Here is a 22,707-nt window from a genome sequence, read left to right as displayed (position 1 = left end):
TTCCCCTGCTGAACTCCCTTTGTCACTCCCTCAGCGTGGGGGACTTGGTGGCACTGCAGGACCCCTCTCTGTGCCATCTCTGAGGTGGCACCTGTGCTTTTTGTCACCACCACCTGCCAATTTGTCACCAGTGCCCCAAAACAGGGGGTGGCCCACATCCTATGGTGGGGGAGAAGGGACAGCAACATTTTTGGTGTCTCCCTAACCACTTCCATCCCCCCAAGGATGCTCTGTGACTCTGCACTGCCCCCCCCACCCCCCCCCGCCCCTACCTCCTCCTCCTCCTTCACCTGTGCCCCAGGAGGTGATGCCACTGCTCCCACTCGGGACGTGCCAGTGACACCGAGGGGACACCGTGGGTCACCCCCCAAAGGGGCTGCAGGGTCACAGTGGCTCCTGGAGTGACAGCTGGTGGCTCCTGCAGTGACAGCTGGAGGTCCCACCATGCTGTGGTGACAATTTGGGGGGTGGGTGCTCTTTTTGGGGTTCTCCAGGGTCAGTCCCAAAATCCCCTCCCATCACCACAAAGTCACCTCCCCAGGCCTCGCCTCAGTTTCCCTCTCGCTCTGCAGGGACCATGTGGAGCTGATGTTATAGCATTGGGTTTATTTGGGGGGATTTTGGGTTGGGGGCTACTGGGATGGACTGGTGGGACAGTGGGATGGGCCAGGCTGTGGGCAGGCTGGTGGTCATCTGGGCTGGGGGCAGGCCAGGCTGCGGGGCTGCAGGGCCAGGGGTTGTCCAGATCAGAATCCAGCTGGGATCCATGGCTCGGATGTCCATCTGGACCAGTGTCCATCCAGAGTGGGATCCATGGACTGGTGTCCATCTGGACCAGGGTCCAACCTCTCCTGCCCCCATCCATCCCATACTCTCCAGCCATGGCCACTTCTCACTGCAGAGTGGACAAGACCCTCGGTCAGTGCCAAGATGACCTCAAACCCTGTCCCAGCAACCCTGCCACGCCACCCACCCCGAGCCCCAGTGCCACTGGTGTTCCCTGGAAGCCAGGCCAGATCCGGAATTCCTGGCAAAGGAGATCCAGAGTCCTGGGCTGGGGAGTCAAGGGCATCCAGGACAGCGAGCACTGAGTCCATGTGGCATGGGGGGACAATTAGGAACACAGCTGGGGACATGCCTGGGTGGACAGGGGTGGGGGGCGAAGGGGGTTTAGGGGTGGGGAGAGGGTTGGAGGGCGGGATGCACCCAAAACTTCACCAAGTCAAAGGGGAGGATGTTCAAAACTAGAGGGGGGAAGGATGGAAAATAGGGAAAGGAGCCAAAAAGGGGGAAAAGAACCCCAAATAGGGGAAGAGTGACCCAAAATGGGGGGAGGACCCAAATGACAGGGAAAGGATCCAAAGTAAGGAGGAAAAGACACAAAATAGGGAGAAGGGACGCAAAAGACAGGAAAAGGATCCAATCTGAGGGAAACGTCTCAAAGGGGGAGGAAAGGACCCAAAATCAGAGGACAAAGGGTGTCACGGGAACAAAGCTCTTCCTGCACTTGGGGCACTCCCAGGGCTGCCCTTAGTGGTGGCTCTGTTGGTGTCTGGTCAAGATAGAGCTCTGAGAGAAGCTCTTCCTACACTCGGAACACTCGTAGGGCCTCTCCCCGGTGTGGATGTACCAGTGGCTGATGAGAGCAGCGCTCTGCTTGAAGCCCTTCCCGCAGTCAGGGCAGTTGAAGGGCCTCTCATCTGTATGAAGCTGGTGGTGCAGGAGGAGAAAGTAGCTGGTCTGTAACCTCTTCTTGCATTTAATACATTCATAGGGCCTCTCTCCAGTGTGGATCATGTGGTGGCCAATCAGGTGGGACTTTGACATGAAGCTCTTCCCACACTGCCCACATTTGTAGGGCTCTTCCAGACCTGTAGGGCTCTTCCATGTGGCGGGTCAGGTGGCTTCTCCTCTGGTAGCTATTCCCACATTCCCCACACTCAAAAGGCCATTCCCCTGTGTGGTTTCTCTGGTGGATGGTCAGTTCAGATGTCGTCCTGAAGCTCTTCCCACCCTCTGCATACTCATAGCTTTGTTCCTCCGTGTGGATCCTCAGATGGGCAGTCAGGGTGGAGTTCTAGGTCAAGCTCTTTCCAAACTCAGGACACTCGTAGGGCCTCTCCCCGCTGTGGACACGCAGGTAGTGATGAGGCCAGAGTTGTACCTGAAGCCTTTTGCACAATGGTGGCAGCAGAAGAGCCTCTCGCCTTTGTGACTCTTCTGATGCCTGATGAGACAGGAACTCATCTGAAACCTCTTCCTGCATTTATCACACTCATCGGGACGTTCTTCTGTGTGGATTCTCATGTGGCGGATCAGGGAGGATCTCAGGGAGAAGGTCTTTCCACATTCTGAGGACTTGCAGGACTCCTCCCCATCCTGGAGCTGCTCATGGACTCCCAGCTCTGAGCTGCAGCTCCATCCCTGGCCCAGGTGGGCCTTTCCCCCTCAGATCCCCGTGATCGGCGTTTGCAGCCCCTCCTCGTAAGGGATCTCTGGGGCTTTTCTTTCCCCTTTGATTCCTGTGCTGTGGAGCTGCACAAAACAGCCTCTTCTACAAGGTTCTGCTGTGGGGATTTGACCTCCCTGGTCTCTGGCCTAAGCTTCTTGTCTGGGGAAGGAAGGACAAGGAGAAGATGGGATTTGCCTCCGTGCCACAGGGAAGGACAAGGAGATCCTCCCAGTGCGTCCCCAGCAGGACGGCTTTGGCACCAGGGTTATCCTGCAGCCGGGGGCCGTGCTGGGGTGGGAGATGGAGCAGGAGAGAGGGGGAAAGGGGCACTGACTTCCTCCTCACCTGCCTGGGGCTCCTGGGCCATCTTCTTCCTCAGGGCGTCCTCCTTCTTCATCGGGCCAAGGTTTGGAAAAAGAAAATCCTGGTTTGGGGGAAAACAAGGGCTGAACGTGTTGGGTTTGATAGTCCTGTTGCCCAAGTGCAGCTGGAGAAGTCAATGCCCCTTTCAGCCTTGAGGGGCTTGGACCCCGCTCATCCCCAGCCTCCCCCACCCCTCCAGGCAGCCAGTTTGTCTCCCAGTTCCGGGATCGCCCCTCTGCGCTCTTCCCCACTCCAGGGCTCCCGAGCTCCCGTTTGCTCTCCTGGGCATCCCCCAGCCCGAGATCGCCCCTGTGCCCATCGGTACCAGGCGAACGTGAGTCTGTTCCCTCCACCGGAAATTAACGGTTCAGGTTTGAGGTCCTGCAAGAGTCAAAGATCCCCTGCCCCATGAAAAAACCCTCCCAGAGACCCCCCGATGGATCTGATGCAAGCTCCCCCTCCCCACTCACCTGCGGCTTCTGGAGGGGGCAATGCAGCAGGAGTCAGGGGAGCTTCAGCCTGAGCAGCAGGGGAAGGCGGCGGGGAAACCAACGTGGTTGGGCTGCTCCTCTTCCTTCTGCTCCTCCACTTACTCCTCGTCTGTTCCTCCTCTTCCTTCCACTTTTCTTTCACTCCTAGACCGGCCCAGGCAATGCTGACACCCAAAAGCAGCCACGCTCTGCCCTGGGCGGGTTCCGAAACAGCATGGCAGTAAAACTGGGGAGTGAAACTGGGAGCATTGGGAAAGATCATGAGAGCAGCGTAAAGGAATTGGGAGCGCTTTCCCTGCCAGTCCCGCTTTTACTGGGAGAACTGAGAGGGAACTGGGAGCAAACAGCACTCGGAGGCGGCTGCAGCCGGCAGCTAGTGGGGCCATGATAGAAGGCCTGGTTATGAGAATAAGAGAGCGATCGCGCGCTGGGATTGGTGGGCGGGAGCAGCGCGGGGTTTGCTCGGTTATGTGAGGGCCGGAAGGGGCCGGAGCAATGGCGGCGCCGTCCGATGAGAGGGGACAGGGAGCGGGAATGGGAACCGGGAGCGGGAATGGGGACGGCAATGAGGACAGGGAGTGGGTATGGGGACAGGGAAGAGGCATGGGAATGGGGACATGATCGGAAATGGCACCCGGAACTGGAATGGCACAGAGAATGGGGACAGGGACCGGGAATTGGAATATGGGTATGGGACAGGGAATATTGAAATGGAAATATGGAAACGGGAGCGGGACCGTGAATAACAGAAGGGGAACAGAGACTTGGAATATGGGAGACGGATAGGAAATGAGACTGGAATGAGATTCAGGCTGGGATGGCAGCGGAACGGTACCAGGGTGACATGGGAATGGGTGGGTGAGAGGGGGTGACAGCAGGGAGAGGGGGATCCTGAACAGGGACACTGGCAACCAGGACAGAGGGACATGGAGACAGTTCCAGGGCAGGGGGGCCTTGATCAGCCATGCCACAACTTTCACCAGGGTCCCCAAGCACTTTTGCAGCTACTCGGCCTGTTCTGCCCAAAGCCCTGAGCAACCCCCAAGTCCCTCCCAGGAACCCCCACCTCCCTCAAACCCAACATGCCCCCCGTCCCCTGGCAGATCCCCCCATGTCCCCATCAATGGCTTATTCCAATCTCTTTTTTTTTACCCTAGTTTTGTGTGTTTTGAAGGGACCAACAGAAATGAAAGGAAAATCCAGGCCACGGGGTGCAAGGAAGATGTGAAGCAGCTGGACAGGTGGTTTCTAAAATGGATAACCGGCAACAGGAATGGCCTGGGCTCTGCTTACCAGGGTTCCCTGGGGATTACCCAGGGTGGATCCCTCTGTGGCAGCTGGAGCTGGAGCAGCGCAGGAAGGTCTTCCTGCACTTGGGGATCTCACTGGGCTGCCCTTAGTGCTGGCTCTGTTGGTGTCTGCTCAAGATAGAGCTCTGAGAGAAGCTCTTCCCACACTCAGGACACTCATAGGGCCTCTCCCCACTGTGGATGCGCCGGTGGGTCACGAGGGTGGAGTTGTCCCGGAAGCCCTTCCCTCAGTCAGGGCAGCGAAAGGGCCGCTCCTCCGTGTGAATCCTCTGGTGCCTGACAAGATGAGAGCTGGTCTGAAACCTCTTCCTGCATTTATCACACTCATAGGGCTTCTCCCCAGTGTGGCTCCTCAGGTGGTAGATCAGGTGGGAGCGCTGGCAGAAGCTCTTCCCACACTCCCCACACTCATAAGACCTCTCGTCAGTGTGGATCCTCTTGTGGACAATCAGGTTCGACTTGTGGGTGAATCTCTTCCCACACTCGGGACACTCATAGGGCCTCTCCTGGGTGTGCATGTGCTGGTGGCTGACAAGGGAGGAGTTGTACTTGAAGCCTTTCCCGCAGTCGGGGCAGAGGAAAGGCCTCTCCTCTGTGTGAGTGCGCTGGTGCCTGAGGAGATCAGAGCTGGTCTGAAACCCCTTTCTGCATTTATCACACTCGTAGGGTTTCTCCCCGGTGTGCCTCCTCATGTGGACAGTCAGGTGGGAGATCCGGCTGAAACTCTTCCCACACTCCTCACACTTGTAACACCTCTCCTCGGTGTGCCTCCTCAGGTGGACAATCAGGCAGGAGATCCAGCTGAAGCTCTTCCCACACTCCTCACACTTGTAAGACCTCTCCTCGGTGTGGCTCCTCAAGTGGACAGTCAAGTTGGATCTCCGGCTGAAGCTCTTCCCACACTCCTCACATATATAGGGCCTCTCCCCCGTGTGGATTTTCATGTGGCAGATCAGGTTCGATTTCTGGCTGAAGCTCTTCCCACATTTCAAGCACTTCTGGGGCTTCTCCTTACCCTGAAGCTGCTCGTGGACCACGAGCTCTGAGCTGCAGGCGCCTCCCCGGTCCAGGGTGGGCCTTTCCCCCTCAGATGCCTGAGATCTGCGTTTGCAGCCCCTCCTCGTGCGGGATCTCTGGGGTTTTTCCTCCCCGTTGGATTCCTGTGCTATGGAGCTGCTCAAAACAGCCTCTTCCACAAGGTTCTGCTGTGGAGATTTGTCCGCCCTGGTCTCCATCCTCAGCTCCTGGTCTGGGGGAGGAAGGACAAGGAGAGGATGGGATTTGCCTCCGTGCCACAGGGAAGGACAAGGAGATCCCCCCAGTGCGTCCCCAGCAGGACGGCTTTGGCAGCAGGGTTGTGCTGCAGCCGGGGGCCGTGCTGGGGCGGGAGATGGAGCAGGAGAGAGGGGGAAAGGGGCACTGAATTCCTCCTCACCTGCTTGGGGCTGCTGGGCCATCTTCCTCTTCCTCACAACCTCCTCCTCTTGCATCGGGCCAAGGTTTAGAAACAGGAAATCCTGGTTTGGGGGAAAACAAGGGCTGGGCGCGTTGGGTTTGATGGTCCCGCTGCCTGTCTTGGTGTCTGCTAAGGAAGGCAGAGCCTCCCTTAAAATTGAAAATGTAAACCCCCTCCCTCCAAAGTACTATAATTTTGAAATTAAGGGGCTCTCAGGGAAAGATATGGAAATAGGAATAACAGTTCTTTGCTAGGAAAAATAAAATGAAAAATGTAATAGTAGAAAGAAAACCACTGACAGAGTCAGAATCCAAGCTGACACCCTGTTAGTCAGGGTGTTTGTTGCACTCCAATTAAATGGTGGCTGCAGTCCTCCTGGAGGGACAGATGTGGTTCTGTTGAAGCAGTGGTTCCTGTAGAAGGGTGTAGTTTTCCTCCAAAGGTCCAGTGGTGGTGTAGATAGGTCTGGTCTTCCTCGGCGAATCCAGTGGAGAAGAAAAGCTGCTCCTCTGGGAATCCAGTGGAGAAGAAATGCTACTCCTCTGGGAATCCAGTGGGAAAAGCCTGACTGTGGTGTTCCAAATCTCTGATTATATCCAGGTAGGAATGCCTGGCTCCTCCCCATGGGTGGAACATCTACCAATGGGGTGAGGTAATTTTATCAGTCCTGCAGTGAGGCTCAATGGCCCATTAACAGAAGATATCTCCCTGGAGGGCTTGTGGAAGAGATAAAGAAAACTGCCCAATTAACAGAAGATAACTGCCCCACCTCTAACAGATGGCAATAGATGACATACCCCCACCCACATCTTGCATTTCCAACCTCAGACACTCTCCGTTGCTCTCAGTAGCCCAAAGTGTGATCCCAGTTGCTCCCTTTTAACAGCAGTATGATCCCAGTAACTTCCAATATGATCCAAGTCATCTACCACTATTCCCAGTATGGTCCTAGTATAATCCTAGCTGCTTCCAGTCCATCCAAGTATGGTCCAAGCTGCCTCCAGCTACATCAACACAATCAGTCCCAGTATGATGCCATTTGCTACCAGCGTGCTCCCAGTTGCTCACAGCATCTCCCACTCACTCTCAGAATGATCCCAGTCATTCCCAGTATATCACATTAGCCCCTAACATGGTCTCAATTGCCCCAGCAGGTTCCTACTCACTTCCAAAATGATCCCTGGATGATCCCAGTACAGTCCAGTCCCTCCCAGCGAGGCCACTCCTGGCATCCCCCAGCCCTGTCTGTGTTCCCCCTTCCCAGATTGCCTGATAGGAGCCCCAGGGGCTGGAAGGCCTCAACCAACATCCCCAGCAAGCCCCAGTGTGGATGTGCAGCCTCCAGTTTTCCCAGTTTGCCTCTCCTTCTCCCCAGGCAGGGTTCTCCTCCTCCTGCTCCTCCCGGCCCCAGCGGGTGGGAGCAGCTGAGAGCCCCGCACTGCCCATCCCGACCTGTCCTGGCTCCATCCCCGTTCCTGCTACGGGCTGCGAGGGCTGCAGGACCGGGACAGGAGGAATGGGATGGTGGAGCAGGGAGGGAGAAGCAGCAGGACAAGGGCTGGAGGGAACAAGAGAAGGAGGAGGAGGAGGAGGTGTGGAGCAGGAAGAGGAGGAGGACGGGTGGGAGGAAGAGCTGGGTGAGAGGAGGAGGAGTGTGAAGTGGAAGCGGGGGGAACACAGGCTCCAGCCCTCGCTTTCTCCGCAGCACTCCCGGACCCTGGGGCATTTTCCCCCCATATCTCAGGTGATCACAGAGGGGGAGCTCAACCAAATATCCTGGGTGCTCCATAGGTGGGTATTTTTTTGGGGATGGGGGGATTTTTGGAGCTCAAAGGACTCCAAAGCTAAGCTGCAAATGCCCATTGGGGAGATTTTGGCGGTGTCCCGGGAGGTTGTTTCTTCGCGGGTAAGGACACGAGAGGGGAGAACACTGGGACACCGACGTGTGTAGCCCAGAGAGAGGAGACCGCCAGGATTCAGCCCGGAGAGGGGAACACCCTTGCGAGGGGGAAGCCCTGGACCTCCCCACAGCCTGGAGCAGAGTCAGGGGAAACGGCAGCGCTGAGACACCAAGAGCCCCGGCATTGCTAAGAGGGAGCCCAGAGAGGGGGATCTGGGGAACCCCTGGGGGCTGCAGGGAACCCCCAGCAGCACAGAGAAGGGGGAGCCTCAGAAGCCCAAGGTCAGAAGAGCAGAGAGGGGGGACCCTGGGGATTCCCGTGACAGCCTGGACAGGGTATGGACCCCTGGAGAGGAGAACGCTCAATAGATGCAGGACTCCAAGAAGTCCAAAGTGGAGAGACCAGAGAAGGGCAATTCATGGGGAGCTCTTTTTTGGAATAATCATGAGACATTCAAGTCTTGGCAGGCTTAAGGATGGTATTTCTCAGGGTTTTTCCAACTAAAGTTTTTTGGTCTGGAGATTTTTATGGACACAAAATGTCTGGAGACTTCTAGAGATGGGTTGGGCAGGAGGAATGCCCAACAAAATGCTCTCATACCTTGTTTTTCTCTTGGAAATAGGATTTCTCATTTCCAAACCTTAGCCCAGTCTGTGAGCTCCGTTTCTGTGAACACCCACTGTTGATTAATTTTATCAGTCACTCAGTGAATCTCAATGGCCCATTAACAGAAGATATCTCCCTGGAGGGATGATGGGTTATGGAAGAGATAAAAATAAACCTGCCTCACCTGGTTTTAACAGCTTGCCCATTAATAGAGAATATCTGCCCTGGTGTTAGGAGGGATGTGTCATGGAAGTGATAAAGAACACTGCTCCTCCTGGTTTCAACAGATGGTGATAAAATACATACTGCTGGTTACATCTTGCATTGCAACATAAGACAAGATGGACATGGACCAGGGGTTGATGCCAGGCATGGTGGACACTAGGAATGGGATGACACAGGGAACAGACCAGAGAGCGACACCAGGCAGCGGGGACAGTGTATCGAGGTGACACCAGCGGGTGTTCCCAGAGACAGGGCAACAGACTTGGCTGAGGTTTGGAAATGAGAAAAACAAGGTATGAGAGCATTTTGTTGGGCATTCCTCCTGCCCCAACCCATCTCTAGAAGTCTCCAGACATTTTGTGTCCATAAAAATCTCCAGACCACCAAGATCCTGCCCAAAAAAAAAACTCCAGACCAAAAAAAATTAGTTGGAAAAACCCTGAGAAATACCATCCTTAAGCCTGCCAAGACTTGAATGTCTCATGATTATTCCAAAAAAGAGCTCCCCATGAATTGCCCTTCTCTGGTCTCTCCACTTTGGACTTCTTGGAGTCCTGCATCTATTGAGAGTTCTCCTCTCCAGGGGTCCATACCCTGTCCAGGCTGTCACGGGAATCCCCAGGGTCCCCCCTCTCTGCTCTTCTGACCTTGGGCTTCTGAGGCTCCCCCTTCTCTGTGCTGCTGGGGGTTCCCTGCAGCCCCCAGGGGTTCCCCTGATCCCCCTCTCTGGGCTCCCTCTTAGCAATGCCGGGGCTCTTGGTGTCTCAGATCTCAGGCATCTTAGGGGGAAAGGCCCACCCTGGACCGGGGAGGCGCCTGGAGCTCAGAGCTCGTGGTCCACGAGCAGCTTCAGGGTAAGGAGAAGCCCCAGAAGTGCTTGAAATGTGGGAAGAGCTTCAGTCAGAAATCCAACCTGATCTGCCACATGAAAATCCACACGGGGGAGAGGCCCTATATATGTGAGGAGTGTGGGAAGAGCTTCAGCCGGAGATCCAACTTGACTGTCCACTTGAGGAGGCACACCGAGGAGAGGTGTTACAAGTGTGAGGAGTGTGGGAAGAGCTTCAGCTGGATCTCCTGCCTGACTGTCCACATGAGGAGGCACACCGGGGAGAAACCCTACGAGTGTGATAAATGCAGAAAGGGGTTTCAGACCAGCTCTGATCTCCTCAGGCACCAGCGCACTCACACAGAGGAGAGGCCTTTCCTCTGCCCCGACTGCGGGAAAGGCTTCAAGTACAACTCCTCCCTTGTCAGCCACCAGCACATGCACACCCAGGAGAGGCCCTATGAGTGTCCCGAGTGTGGGAAGAGATTCACCCACAAGTCGAACCTGATTGTCCACAAGAGGATCCACACTGACGAGAGGTCTTATGAGTGTGGGGAGTGTGGGAAGAGCTTCTGCCAGCGCTCCCACCTGATCTACCACCTGAGGAGCCACACTGGGGAGAAGCCCTATGAGTGTGATAAATGCAGGAAGAGGTTTCAGACCAGCTCTCATCTTGTCAGGCACCAGAGGATTCACACGGAGGAGCGGCCCTTTCGCTGCCCTGACTGAGGGAAGGGCTTCCGGGACAACTCCACCCTCGTGACCCACCGGCGCATCCACAGTGGGGAGAGGCCCTATGAGTGTCCTGAGTGTGGGAAGAGCTTCTCTCAGAGCTCTATCTTGAGCAGACACCAACAGAGCCAGCACTAAGGGCAGCCCAGTGAGATCCCCAAGTGCAGGAAGACCTTCCTGCGCTGCTCCAGCTCCAGCTGCCACAGAGGGATCCACCCTGGGTAATCCCCAGGGAACCCTGGTAAGCAGAGCCCAGGCCATTCCTGTTGCCGGTTATCCATTTTAGAAACCACCTGTCCAGCTGCTTCACATCTTCCTTGCACCCCGTGGCCTGGATTTTCCTTTCATTTCTGTTGGTCCCTTCAAAACACACAAAACTAGGGTAAAAAAAAAGAGATTGGAATAAGCCATTGATGGGGACATGGGGGGATCTGCCAGGGGACGGGGGGCATGTTGGGTTTGAGGGAGGTGGGGGTTCCTGGGAGGGACTTGGGGGTTGCTCAGGGCTTTGGGCAGAACAGGCCGAGTAGCTGCAAAAGTGCTTGGGGACCCTGGTGAAAGTTGTGGCATGGCTGATCAAGGCCCCCCTGCCCTGGAACTGTCTCCATGTCCCTCTGTCCTGGTTGCCAGTGTCCCTGTTCAGGATCCCCCTCTCCCTGCTGTCACCCCCTCTCACCCACCCATTCCCATGTCACCCTGGTACCGTTCCGCTGCCATCCCAGCCTGAATCTCATTCCAGTCTCATTTCCTATCCGTCTCCCATATTCCAAGTCTCTGTTCCCCTTCTGTTATTCACGGTCCCGCTCCCGTTTCCATATTTCCATTTCAATATTCCCTGTCCCATACCCATATTCCAATTCCCGGTCCCTGTCCCCATTCTCTGTGCCATTCCAGTTCCGGGTGCCATTTCCGATCATGTCCCCATTCCCATGCCTCTTCCCTGTCCCCATACCCACTCCCTGTCCTCATTGCCGTCCCCATTCCCGCTCCCGGTTCCCATTCCCGCTCCCTGTCCCCTCTCACCAGCCGCCGCTGCCATTGCTCCGGCCCCTTCCGGCCCTCACATAACCGAGCAAACCCCGCGCTGCTCCCGCCCACCAATCCCAGCGCGCGATCGCTCTCTTATTCTCATAACCAGGCCTTCTATCATGGCCCCACTAGCTGCCGGCTGCAGCCGCCTCCAAGTGCTGTTTGCTCCCAGTTCCCTCTCAGTTCTCCCAGTAAAAGCGGGACTGGCAGGGAAAGCGCTCCCAATTCCTTTACGCTGCTCTCATGATCTTTCCCAATGCTCCCAGTTTCACTCCCCAGTTTTACTGCCATGCTGTTTCGGAACCCGCCCAGGGCAGAGCGTGGCTGCTTTTGGGTGTCAGCATTGCCTGGGCCGGTCTAGGAGTGAAAGAAAAGTGGAAGGAAGAGGAGGAACAGACGAGGAGTAAGTGGAGGAGCAGAAGGAAGAAGAGCAGCCCAACCACGTTGGTTTCCCCACCGCCTTCCCCTGCCGCTCAGGCTGAAGCTCCCCTGACTCCTGCTGCATTGCCCCCTCCAGAAGCCGCAGGTGAGTGGGGAGGGGGAGCTTGCATCAGATCCATCGGGGGGTCTCTGGGAGGGTTTTTTCATGGGGCAGGGGATCTTTGACTCTTGCAGGACCTCAAACCTGAACCGTTAATTTCCGGTGGAGGGAACAGACTCACGTTCGCCTGGTACCGATGGGCACAGGGGCGATCTCGGGCTGGGGGATGCCCAGGAGAGCAAACGGGAGCTCGGGAGCCCTGGAGTGGGGAAGAGCGCAGAGGGGCGATCCCGGAGCTGGGAGACAAACTGGCTGCCTGGAGGGGTGGGGGAGGCTGGGGATGAGCGGGCTCCAAGCCCCTCAAGGCTGAAAGGGGCATTGACTTCTCCAGCTGCACTTGGGCAACAGGACTATCAAACCCAACACGTTCAGCCCTTGTTTTCCCCCAAACCAGGATTTTCTTTTTCCAAACCTTGGCCCGATGAAGAAGGAGGACACCCTGAGGAAGAAGATGGCCCAGGAGCCCCAGGCAGGTGAGGAGGAAGTCAGTGCCCCTTTCCCCCTCTCTCCTGCTCCATCTCCCACCCCAGCATGGCCCCCGGCTGCAGGACAACCCTGGTGCCAAAGCCGTCCTGCTGGGGACGCACTGGGAGGATCTCCTTGTCCTTCCCTGTGGCACGGAGGCAAATCCCATCTTCTCCTTGTCCTTCCTTCCCCAGACAAGAAGCTTAGGCCAGAGACCAGGGAGGTCAAATCCCCACAGCAGAACCTTGTAGAAGAGGCTGTTTTGTGCAGCTCCACAGCACAGGAATCAAAGGGGAAAGAAAAGCCCCAGAGATCCCTTACGAGGAGGGGCTGCAAACGCCGATCACGGGGATCTGAGGGGGAAAGGCCCACCCTGGGCCAGGGATGGAGCTGCAGCTCAGAGCTGGGAGTCCATGAGCAGCTCCAGGATGGGGAGGAGTCCTGCAAGTCCTCAGAATGTGGAAAGACCTTCTCCCTGAGATCCTCCCTGATCCGCCACATGAGAATCCACACAGAAGAACGTCCCGATGAGTGTGATAAATGCAGGAAGAGGTTTCAGATGAGTTCCTGTCTCATCAGGCATCAGAAGAGTCACAAAGGCGAGAGGCTCTTCTGCTGCCACCATTGTGCAAAAGGCTTCAGATACAACTCCGGCCTCATCACTACCTGCGTGTCCACGAGCACGGCCTGGGGATCCTCTGCAGGTAAAATGGGGGGAGAGACCCCTCCCCAAATTAACAAAAATCCTAAAAACCCAAAAAACGGAAATTTGGGGAAAAAACCCGGAGAAAATAAAAAAATTCTGAAGAAAAATATCAAAAATGGGGGGGAAACACTCAGGAAAGGGGAGCAGATAGGGGCAGTAAACGAGGGCGGAGACCCCTCCCCTAATTACCAAAAACCATAAAAATTAGAAAATCCCAAAGAAACTGAAATTTGGGGAAAAAATACTCAAAATCCTGGAGAAAAAAGCATCAAAATTTGGGGGGAAAATACAAAAAAATTCTGGGGAAAAATATCAAAATTTAGGGGGAAAAAAGGGGAGGGGGTGGGGAACTCTCCCCAAATTAACAAAAAGCCCAAAAATCCAAAAAATCCCATAAAAAAACCCCAAAATTCAGGGGGAAATCCCGAAATTTGGGGGGTCTTGGGATGGTTTGGGGAGGTTTTGGGTGATTTTGGAGGGAATTTTGGGGAAGGTTTTGAGGGGATTTTGGGGTGATTTTTGGGCTGTTTTGGGTGATTTTGGGGCAGGTTTTTTTGTGATTTTTGGGTTATTTTGTACTATAAATACTGAATTTTCCCAGAATCACTGTTTTTCACCCCAACCTGGCCTCAGGCTGCCCCGAGGGGCTGCGGGAGTGCCGGGACCCCATGTAGGAGGAGTTTTGGGGGAGTTTTGGACTGTTTTGGGTGATTTTTGGGTGTTTTTTGGGGATTTTGGGGTGAATTTGAACTATAAATACTGAATTTTCCCAAAATCGCTGTTTTTCACCCCAGCCTGGCGTCGGGCTGCCCCAAGGGGCTCCACAAGTGCCGGGACCCCGTTTTGGGGGATTTTTGGGCTGTTTTGGGTGATTTTTGGGTGGTTTTTGGGGGTTTTGGGTGAATTTGAGCTGTAAATACTGAATTTTCCCAAAATTGAGGAAAATTCGGAGATGAGGGAAAATTCGGACAGACTCTCACACTGGCTCAGTGCCTTTCTGTAGGAGGAGTTTTGGGGGAGTTTTGGGTGATTTTTGGGTGTTTTTTGGGGGTTTTGGGTGAATTTGAACTATAAATACTGAATTTTCCCATAATTGAGGAAAATTCGGAGATGAGGGAAAATTCGGACAGACTCTCACACTGGCTCAGTGCCTTTCTGTAGGAGGAGTTTTGGGGGAGTTTTGGGTGATTTTTGGGTGTTTTTTGGGGGTTTTGGGTGAATTTGAACTATAAATACTGAATTTTCCCATAATTGAGGAAAATTCAGAGATGAGGGAAAATTCGGACAGACTCTCACACTTGCTCAGTGCCTTTCTGTGACCCAAGTATGGGGCTCGGGCTCTCCCTTTTTGCTCTGGGATGCAAAACCTTTTCACTGCTTCCATGTGACTGAACTCTCGAGGTCCCTGATGTGAAATGTTTTAACACAGCTCCTGCTACAGCAGACAAGTTTGGATTTACAAATGTGAAAGGAGAGCTTTTCTTTTGGAATTTAAAACCCGGCCAAGTATGCTGGAAGGAAAGAAGAAAAGGATTCAAAAACCAGGAGAAATGTACTTTATTTTTTAAAATGTGTTGGCCCTGCCCTTTCTCCTATGACCTGAGAAAAGTGAGCAGAAATGTGTGTTTCCCTTGTAGATAAAGTGTCCCTGCTGAAAGAGTTCAGCTACCAATGGAATCACTTGAGTGGCCAAGCCCTGCTGGATGTCACCGAGCGTATCACAGGTTTGGCCTCCCCTTCTGAGCCCAGAGCTCTTCCCAGGGAGCATTTACAGGGAATGCCTGTGAGCAGACAGCAGAGCAGCTCCTCCAAACCAGGAGGTGCTGAGCGTGTCCCTGCTGCCCCATAGCCAAGGCAGGTGGCTTTGGCAGGTTTTCCCTGGCTGCTGCAGAGCTGGGCAGCACCTGAGATGGGGGCAGCGCTCGGCCTGGGGCTGAGCTCTCACTGGGGCATCTCAGAACCACCTCCAGCAAAGGGAGGGCTAAAAATGCCCCAGCTGGCTCCTCTCAGGGGAGCTCAGGGACATCTGTGATCTTTGAGGGGAAATGGTGGTAAATGCTGTTTCAGGGCATCAGTTTGTTTTGTCCTCACAGAATTCTTGTTTTTCTCTTGAAAAGTTTTGAGGCTGAACTGTGCAGAGCCTGGGGGTCACAGCTTAGGCCAGAACTCAACAGAGGTACCAGAGGCACAGGTTTAGTGCAAGGCAGCCTCTGGGCACAGGGACAGAAGCAGAGTGCTGAGGCTCCCTGCCTGTGCTGTCACAGTGGCCTTGGACTGAGCCTTTCAGGGTGTGCAAACAGTGTCTGCCTGTGTCAGCGCGGTCCTAAATGCTACAAATGCAGCTGATAATTGATTCCTCAGAGGAGCTTGCTGTGTCAGCAAGAGCCAAGGAATGGAAAAAGGATAATCTCAATATATAGCAGAGAAGATTATAGATAGCCTTGATTCAACTGGGGCTAAATCCTCTGCTAATTATGCCAACATCTTGAAATGCAAGGTTTAATACACTTTGTGTCTTCATTAGGAATCTCAAAAGGGCATGTTCAGTGATTGGGAATGTCAAAGGCCCTTTAAAGAGCATTTGAATAAAGTAGATCTCTAGCAATAGGGCATTTAGTTTAGCACTTCTTTTGATCTCTTTTTCAAATAAAGGAATTAACCATAAATTAGGACTACTTTAGAAAAAGCAGATGTTCTCTCTGAGATTTAGTAGGAACAGACAGGTGCTCCTCCTGTTCAGTAGTCACCGATGTCTTTAATTGCATTTAAACTCAAATGAATTCCCATTTTAAAATGGGTTCCATAACCCTTTCCTTCTTAGCAGAATTGGTTTTGGGTACTTGCAGGAGCTCTTTCAATGTTGATGTCTGCAGGTGGATTAACAGCATAGAGAAAATGAAGTCTCTTCCACCACAGAATATTAAATTGCTGCTAAATAACATTTTGTCTGATCAGAAAATAAGAATGGTCTCCAGAGCAATTCAGGTTTTCATCTCTTAGCCAAATCTGCCAAGCAAGGATCATGTTGGTAGTAAACATTTGTCTATGTTTGATACAGTTCAGTTAAGATAATGGGCAGAGAGATTTCAGAGACAATATGAAAAAACACTGGTGTTTTGGTTACATTTCAGTCCCCTGTGTAGCATTTTTCTTTCTCTATGCCCCTATTTGAGTGGACATTATAGGAAAAAATGCCATTAACATTGGGAGGGGAAATGGCATTAAAATGTGGAGATGCCCAAATGCCAGGGCAATGGGGTCTGGATAATTATCTAGGACGGCCTGAGGTTTGAAACAGCTCTTTGTTGGCAGCCCCAAAAGCATTCTGCCAAAGACCCCAGCTGGCCACTGATGTTTCTCATCCAGCTGTCAGGCAGCAGCCATCTCTGGTGGGCTGGAGTTTTGAGGTGTGTTCTAATCCTGCCCTTTGCTGTGTGTTGCTGAGCAAAGGGAAGAGCCAGATTAGACATTTGGCACTTGACATCAAAGTTACAAAAATGGAATAATCCTTTTATTACAAATCTCTCCCAAATCTCTCCATTTCCTCTCTATGGTGCATTTCCAAATCTTCAGTGTGGGTTTAGACAACTTCTTAATGGAAATCAAAGGCAATTGGACATTTCATTCATTGTTCATGCAGAAAGACATTGTGAAATAATTTAGTAAAGGTAGGAAGTCTGCCGCAGGGACAAGGCTCTGGTTGGAGCAATTAGTGCTGAGGGGTTGGTGGTTCTGTTTCCAGGATGCTCAGCTGCTTTGCCCGTTTCTGGACCAAGGGGCTCTGGGTGCTGTTTTGCTGCTCTTGGCCAGAGAGGCTGGCAAGAAGCAGAAGCAGAGGCAGATCCTTGTTGCAGTGAGGCTGATGGGTAAGGAGCTGTGTCCCTGTCCCGGCAGTGCTTGTGCAGGGGGTTCGTGCCAGGAGCCCTGAAGTCGCCCAGCGCGACGCCCTGCCCGTGCTCTGGCCCTGCCTGGGGAACAAGGCGCTGCCTGTGCGGAGCGCCAACGTCCGCACCGTGGCCACCAAGCTGGCCTCTGCCCTCTGCAAGGTGATGGGCACCCCGCTGAAGAAATGTGCTGCCAGCAAGCCTCCACATGTGCGGGAAAACCTCTCCAAAATGCTGGGCTGATGAAGGCGAGATGTTCTCCAGAAAGCTGAGGGAGTGCTGAGTTGGATTTGCCTTTTGAGCTGTGCCAAAAATGACGAAATCCTAAGGAAGGGTGTGCATCTGTCCCCGCTCTCTCCATTGCCCTTCCTAGTCATGGCATGGGGGCCTGGAGCAACTCCAGATTAATGACAAGGTGAAGGCAATCATGGCTCAGCCGCATGCAGAGGTGAGGGGGGAGCTGGGCCAATCTCTGCTGGGAGGAAGGGTCTTGTGGCAGCCCAGAGAGGCTGTGCACATTGCCAGGGAACAGCTGTGCCCTGCACGTGCCCCTGCAATGAGCTGTGCTGCTGCCAGTGCCCCTGGAGCTGTGGGGCTGCTGAGCTGTGGGGCAGGCAGAAGAGCAGGAGGGTGCATGTGCAGCTGAGCCATTCCTGGAGAGCACAGGGCTCTGGGCTCCCTGCTGTCCCAGGGCAGCCCAGAGGCCAGGCAGTGCCTGTGCCAGCTCTGGGCAAGTGGCTCAGGGTTTGCCCTGGCCTGCCTCAGTGTCTGCCAGCAGGAGCATGTTTCCCTGTGCAGCTGTTTACACATCTCCAAGAAATGTGTCCCATGAAATACAGAGCTTCAGATGTTTAGGTTTGCATGGTTGCCTCTGCTAAACTTTGCCTCTCTGTTAAACTTTGTGTCTCCATTTTGCAGATCTGACTGGTTACAGTCTTACTGAGAAGTTTTCTCTGGACACTTCGGATGTTCCCTCACCCACAAAGTCCTCGCCTCCCGTCCAGAAGAGCTCTCTGTCCTCCAAGCTCAGGAAGAAGCTGCTGCCTGTATGAAGAGTGTTTGCAGATTAGGATTGATGTGTTAGGCTTCATAGTTACAGCTGTACATATGTTCTGATCTTTAGATACAGTTCTGAATTAATGTGTTTTGATTGTATCTTTAAAATTTGATGACATATTTTTAATTGTATATATTTTATTTTGATGATGAAAAAAAGAAAGTAAATAAATGAAAATTAAATAAACCAAGAGGGGAATGTGAGACCAGCACCTGCTAGTCTAGAGATTATGGGAGTGCAGCTCACTCGATGTGCCAGTGTCTCACCACATCCTTTCCTCATTGGGCCTCTCCTCTTCCTCTTTGGCCATGTTTTCTTTGTGTCATTTGTGCTGCTCTTTGTTACTTGGCATTACAATGGGGCCACACATTGACATGTTTGGGGGACAATGGATCCAAAAGATCCTGTCTAGTCAAAGGTTTTCTACCTAGGTGTGTTCTGTGCTCACCAAAGGCCTGAGCAAAGAAACCAAGAGAAGTGTGCCCAAATCCCAAAGCTTCGCTCCTTTGCAATCTCCCACAGATCTGGCTCACAGGTGTCTTCAGTCACAATTCCATAGGTAAGAAGAGGTCATGGATTTCACTGGGAAATGATGCACTGCTTTGGCAACGTCACCTGTATGTGTATTTATCCGGAACAGCAGTGCAGCTGTGTTGTTTGCACCTTGTTTGCAGAAGGATGAGTTCACTGGGAGGCCAATAACAAGCAACAAGGGTTCCTCCAATCTGCACTGCAGCCTGGGTGCCATTCAGCCCAGAGCTAGGGGATCATTTGTTCCCGTGGACCAGTGCTTGCCAGTGGAATGAATTCCTGCACAGCTGGAAGAAGCAATTCTGGATTCAGCTCGAGCTCTTGGTGGGCTGCATGATCATTGACAATGCTGCACTTCCAGAAATTATTCTGCAGTTTCCTTTGATAGTCATTTGAAGCTTTTAAACTTCACATTTCAATTTGCTTTGCCTTAGGGAAAAACACTTCTGGGCCCAGTGCAAACTGTAACCTCTTGACAGCAAAGTCCTCATGGTTGCCAGCTTCTGATGTCACACAATGTCACCTGGCTGCCTGTGTTTTCTTAGCTCTGGGTCTAGTCCCGGCCTAGTAAAGCCCAGGCAGGGAGGCACATTGCAGGGAAAATTGGTCCATGAGCTTATGGGGTTAGCATCAGCAGCAGAGTGAATGTGCCCTTTGGGGATTCCTCTGGAGACAAAATTAGGGACCTACTCCATGCCACAATATTCTCTTAGATCTTTCTAAAATATCTTAGAAAAGGCTGTGAAACTTCACATCTCCTTGCACAGCCAGTGTTTGAAGAGGGGCATTTTTGTCCCCCCTCAAAGTCATTGCTCTTGCACACCAGAAACATGAACATCCACCAACAGGAATGATGCATGGTCCTGCTGCTGCTGCTTCAGAGCACTGGGCAGTGCAGACCTGGGTATTACCAATATGAGCACTTAATTAGCATTTCATGCTCCTTCAAGCTATCCAGATCTCAGGGGTTTTTGTTTCAAAGCAGCCGCTGCACCATCTCTAGGGAAGAACAGGAAATGGTAAACAGTGACTGCCAGCCTTGCAGGGGTGTAGGGGAAAACCTGAAGTGTCTGCATCAAAAGATGAATGGGAAGAGTGTAATTGCCAAAGCAAACGCTTTGTTAGGATAGCAGGAGCAGTTCTTTACTGCATGCTTGCATGAAGATCATTTGGGATCTCCTTTTTGTGTCTCATGCAGAAAAGGAGCTCTTAATAATACCATGCTGCTTAAACCATATTGGGATGTAGCTCTGTAGTGGTTCACAATGAAGCAGACTGCCTGCTCTGTCACTGGGGTGACCTTACGATGCTTGTATCCCCATTCATCTGTTCTGTGCCTTTAAGACTGGCTCTGAAGAGTGGAAGTTTTGTTTGGGTTTCTCTTATCAGGGACACAGAGACAAGCAGTACATAGGGCTGTTTTTCACTTCTTGCTTTCAGCTTGCTGCTTTGCTTGCTCTCTCTTCTGCTCTCGCTTCTGCTCTGCTTTGGCCTCTGCTTATTAGCTAGTTTAGCTAAACAGTCCACATTCCTTCTTGGACTGTTTCTCCTCTCCTGTTTCTGTGACCATCTCGAACCTGCTCCGGACTGGGACTGGGAACACCGAGGGTTTGCACTGTTCGGCTGCAGCAGCTGCCCCAGCACCGGAGGGACTGAGAACAGAGCAACCACCCCCGAAAGAGACTTTCTGATTTTGTCATCTTTCTCAGAGCAGTGTCATCGGGTATTGCTCATTTTGTGTGCTGGGGGGTGCTGTGCCTGAAATAAACAGGTTCTTTCCACCTCTCTCCAAGGAATTTTTTCCTGAACCGGTTGGGGGGAGGGGCCGTGTGGGTTTTGCTTTCTGGAGGAGTTGGCCCTCCTTTGCAGATTCTTTAACAAATTTGCCCTAAACCAGGACAAAAATTTGGCGCCCAACTTGGGGCTCGAGAGAGAGTGGAAAAACCCTGTTTTGACTGCATTTTGGTTGCTATTCCTCTGTGTTCATTTAAATCAGCTAATAACCATGCTTTTTGAATTCATAATGTCTGTTGGGGTGAAGGTTTGCATGCATTTCTGGTCCCTAGGGTTTTTTGAGATTTTATTACCTCTCTGGTCCCTAGGTTTATTTTCTTTTCCAGAAATAGCTTTAGTATTGCCCCTAATATGTAGTTTCTACATCAGAGGGGCAGTGACCAGAATAGCTATCCTGCTGGGCTTGGTGGCAACGATATGCAAGAAGTTTATAAACATGCTAGGGTCTGCTCCAGGTATGAATGGTTCATGGCTATGATTATGCATCCAGTTTGTTGCAGGAGGAGCAGGAGGGAATGAGGTTTTTCAGCCTCTGCTTTCCTTCTTCTCCTATGAATCAGTTGCATCACTAGTGAAGGATGTTCAGTTTCCCCTCAATGTTAAAGAAACCATCTTTTTGGTATTCAGTCTGGTAACCTTCCTCTATACAGCCTGCTGCTTCTCCAGAATGAGAGCTGATATTTCTAGGCGGGCTGATGAGACCCCTGACTCAGGAGTAAACCCCAGTGTAGAAAATCCTGAGTGGTGTGGGAAATGGGAGGATATGGGCCAAATCCTGAAGGAACTCTCTGACCCTATAGTCTTGGATTTTCCCCATGAACAAATTCAGAACCCAGCTGAGGTGGGGAAATATCTGAAAGAGAAGTACCAGGATGAGCCTAAGGAGAGGAAGGTCATTGCAGTGAGTTGGGCCCTGGCATATGCTTATCTCACTCTGTTAGAGACTGTCGGGCAGCAGACAGAGGCAGGGGGCAGGGAGATAAATCAGCAACTGTCCCGGTGATTCAGGCTGCAGCTAACAGCCCAGGCTCAAAGCCAGCATGTAAACCCATGGCTGTTGCTACCAGCACTAGAAGTGGGAAATGCACGGACAAGACCAATCGACCAGGGGAGGATGATGATGATGAAGAAGAAGAAGGAACCTCAATGCCTCCTGACATAAAATCAGGAGTCAAAGCAGCAGGTGCAAGATCAGATGCAAATATTGAGTCCTTTTCCCTGAAGGACCTTCATGGCTTACGGAAGGATTACACTCGAAGGTCTGATGAATCCATAATTAGTTGGCTGGTCCGTCTCTGGGATGCTGCAGGCAAGGCTACAATTCTGGATGGCACTGAAGCCAGGCATTTGGGATCCCTGTCACAGGATCCTGTCATAGACCAAGGAATGATGAGGGGGGCTAACTCTCACAGCCTCTGGGAACGGGTCCTAAGAAGTGTAGCAGAAAGATACCTGTGTGCAGATGATCTCTATATGCAGCAAACTCAGTGGAAGACAATAGAGCAAGGGATCCAATGCCTGAGAGAAATGGCCATGGCAGAGATTATCTTCTCAGATGATGTAACAACTAGGAACCCAGACTTAGTACCATGCACATCTGTGATGTGGCGAAAACTCATGCGACTTGGGCCACACGAATATGCTTCTGCCTTAGCCATCATGAAGAGGGGTGAGAGGGATGAGAGGGATGAGACTGTGCTTGACATGGCAAGGAAGCTCCGAGCATATGCAGATGCTGTACATGGCCCGACACATGCCAGAATCGCAGCGGTAGAAACACGTCTGCAGAACTTAGAGCATAAGATAGAGGAGAACTATAAGAAGCTTAGAGAGGAGATTAAAGAAGACCTTCTCCAAATTTCAGCAGTACAGATCCGAGGTTCTGGTCTCCAAGGCAGGCGTTTCCCAGATAGTGAGAGAAGGTACACCCCACGAGCTGAGCTGTGGTTTTACCTGCGTGATTGTGGGGAAAACATGAGACGGTGGGATAGGAAACCTACTGCTGTTCTGGCACAACGGGTGCGTGAACTGAAGGAAGCCACCAGAAGGAAAGCAGCTCCAGTTGCCCGTAGCCGAATGGCCAGGTATGATGATGATGACATGTCTGATCCTCTCGAAGGAACATCCAAAACATATGCCCAGGGAAAGAAGGATAACCAGGCTTAGAGGGGCCCTGCCTCAAGCCAGGTAGAGGCCAGGGAAAATCGTGTTTTCTGGTCTGTGTGGATTTGTTGGCCTGGCACATCGGAACCACAAGAGTACAAAGCTTTGGTTGATACTGGTGCGCAATGCACATTAATCCCATCAAGACATGTGGGGACAGAGTCTGTTTCTA

General features: G+C 52.5%; 2 pseudogenes; one reads left to right on the top strand and one right to left on the bottom strand.

The window, feature by feature from the left end:
* Positions 1-4,750: 4,750 nt before the first annotated feature.
* LOC134433412 (zinc finger protein 436-like) lies at positions 4,751-5,584 on the bottom strand (annotated as a pseudogene).
* Positions 5,585-8,920: 3,336 nt separating this feature from the next.
* LOC134433407 (zinc finger protein 239-like) lies at positions 8,921-10,485 on the top strand (annotated as a pseudogene).
* Positions 10,486-22,707: the final 12,222 nt, after the last annotated feature.

Source organism: Melospiza melodia, unplaced genomic scaffold (genome assembly GCF_035770615.1).
Source record: "Melospiza melodia melodia isolate bMelMel2 unplaced genomic scaffold, bMelMel2.pri scaffold_18, whole genome shotgun sequence".
Taxonomy (NCBI): Eukaryota; Metazoa; Chordata; class Aves; order Passeriformes; family Passerellidae; genus Melospiza; species Melospiza melodia.
Note: the sequence above shows the minus strand (reverse complement) of the source record. Positions and strands in the feature narration are given on the sequence as shown.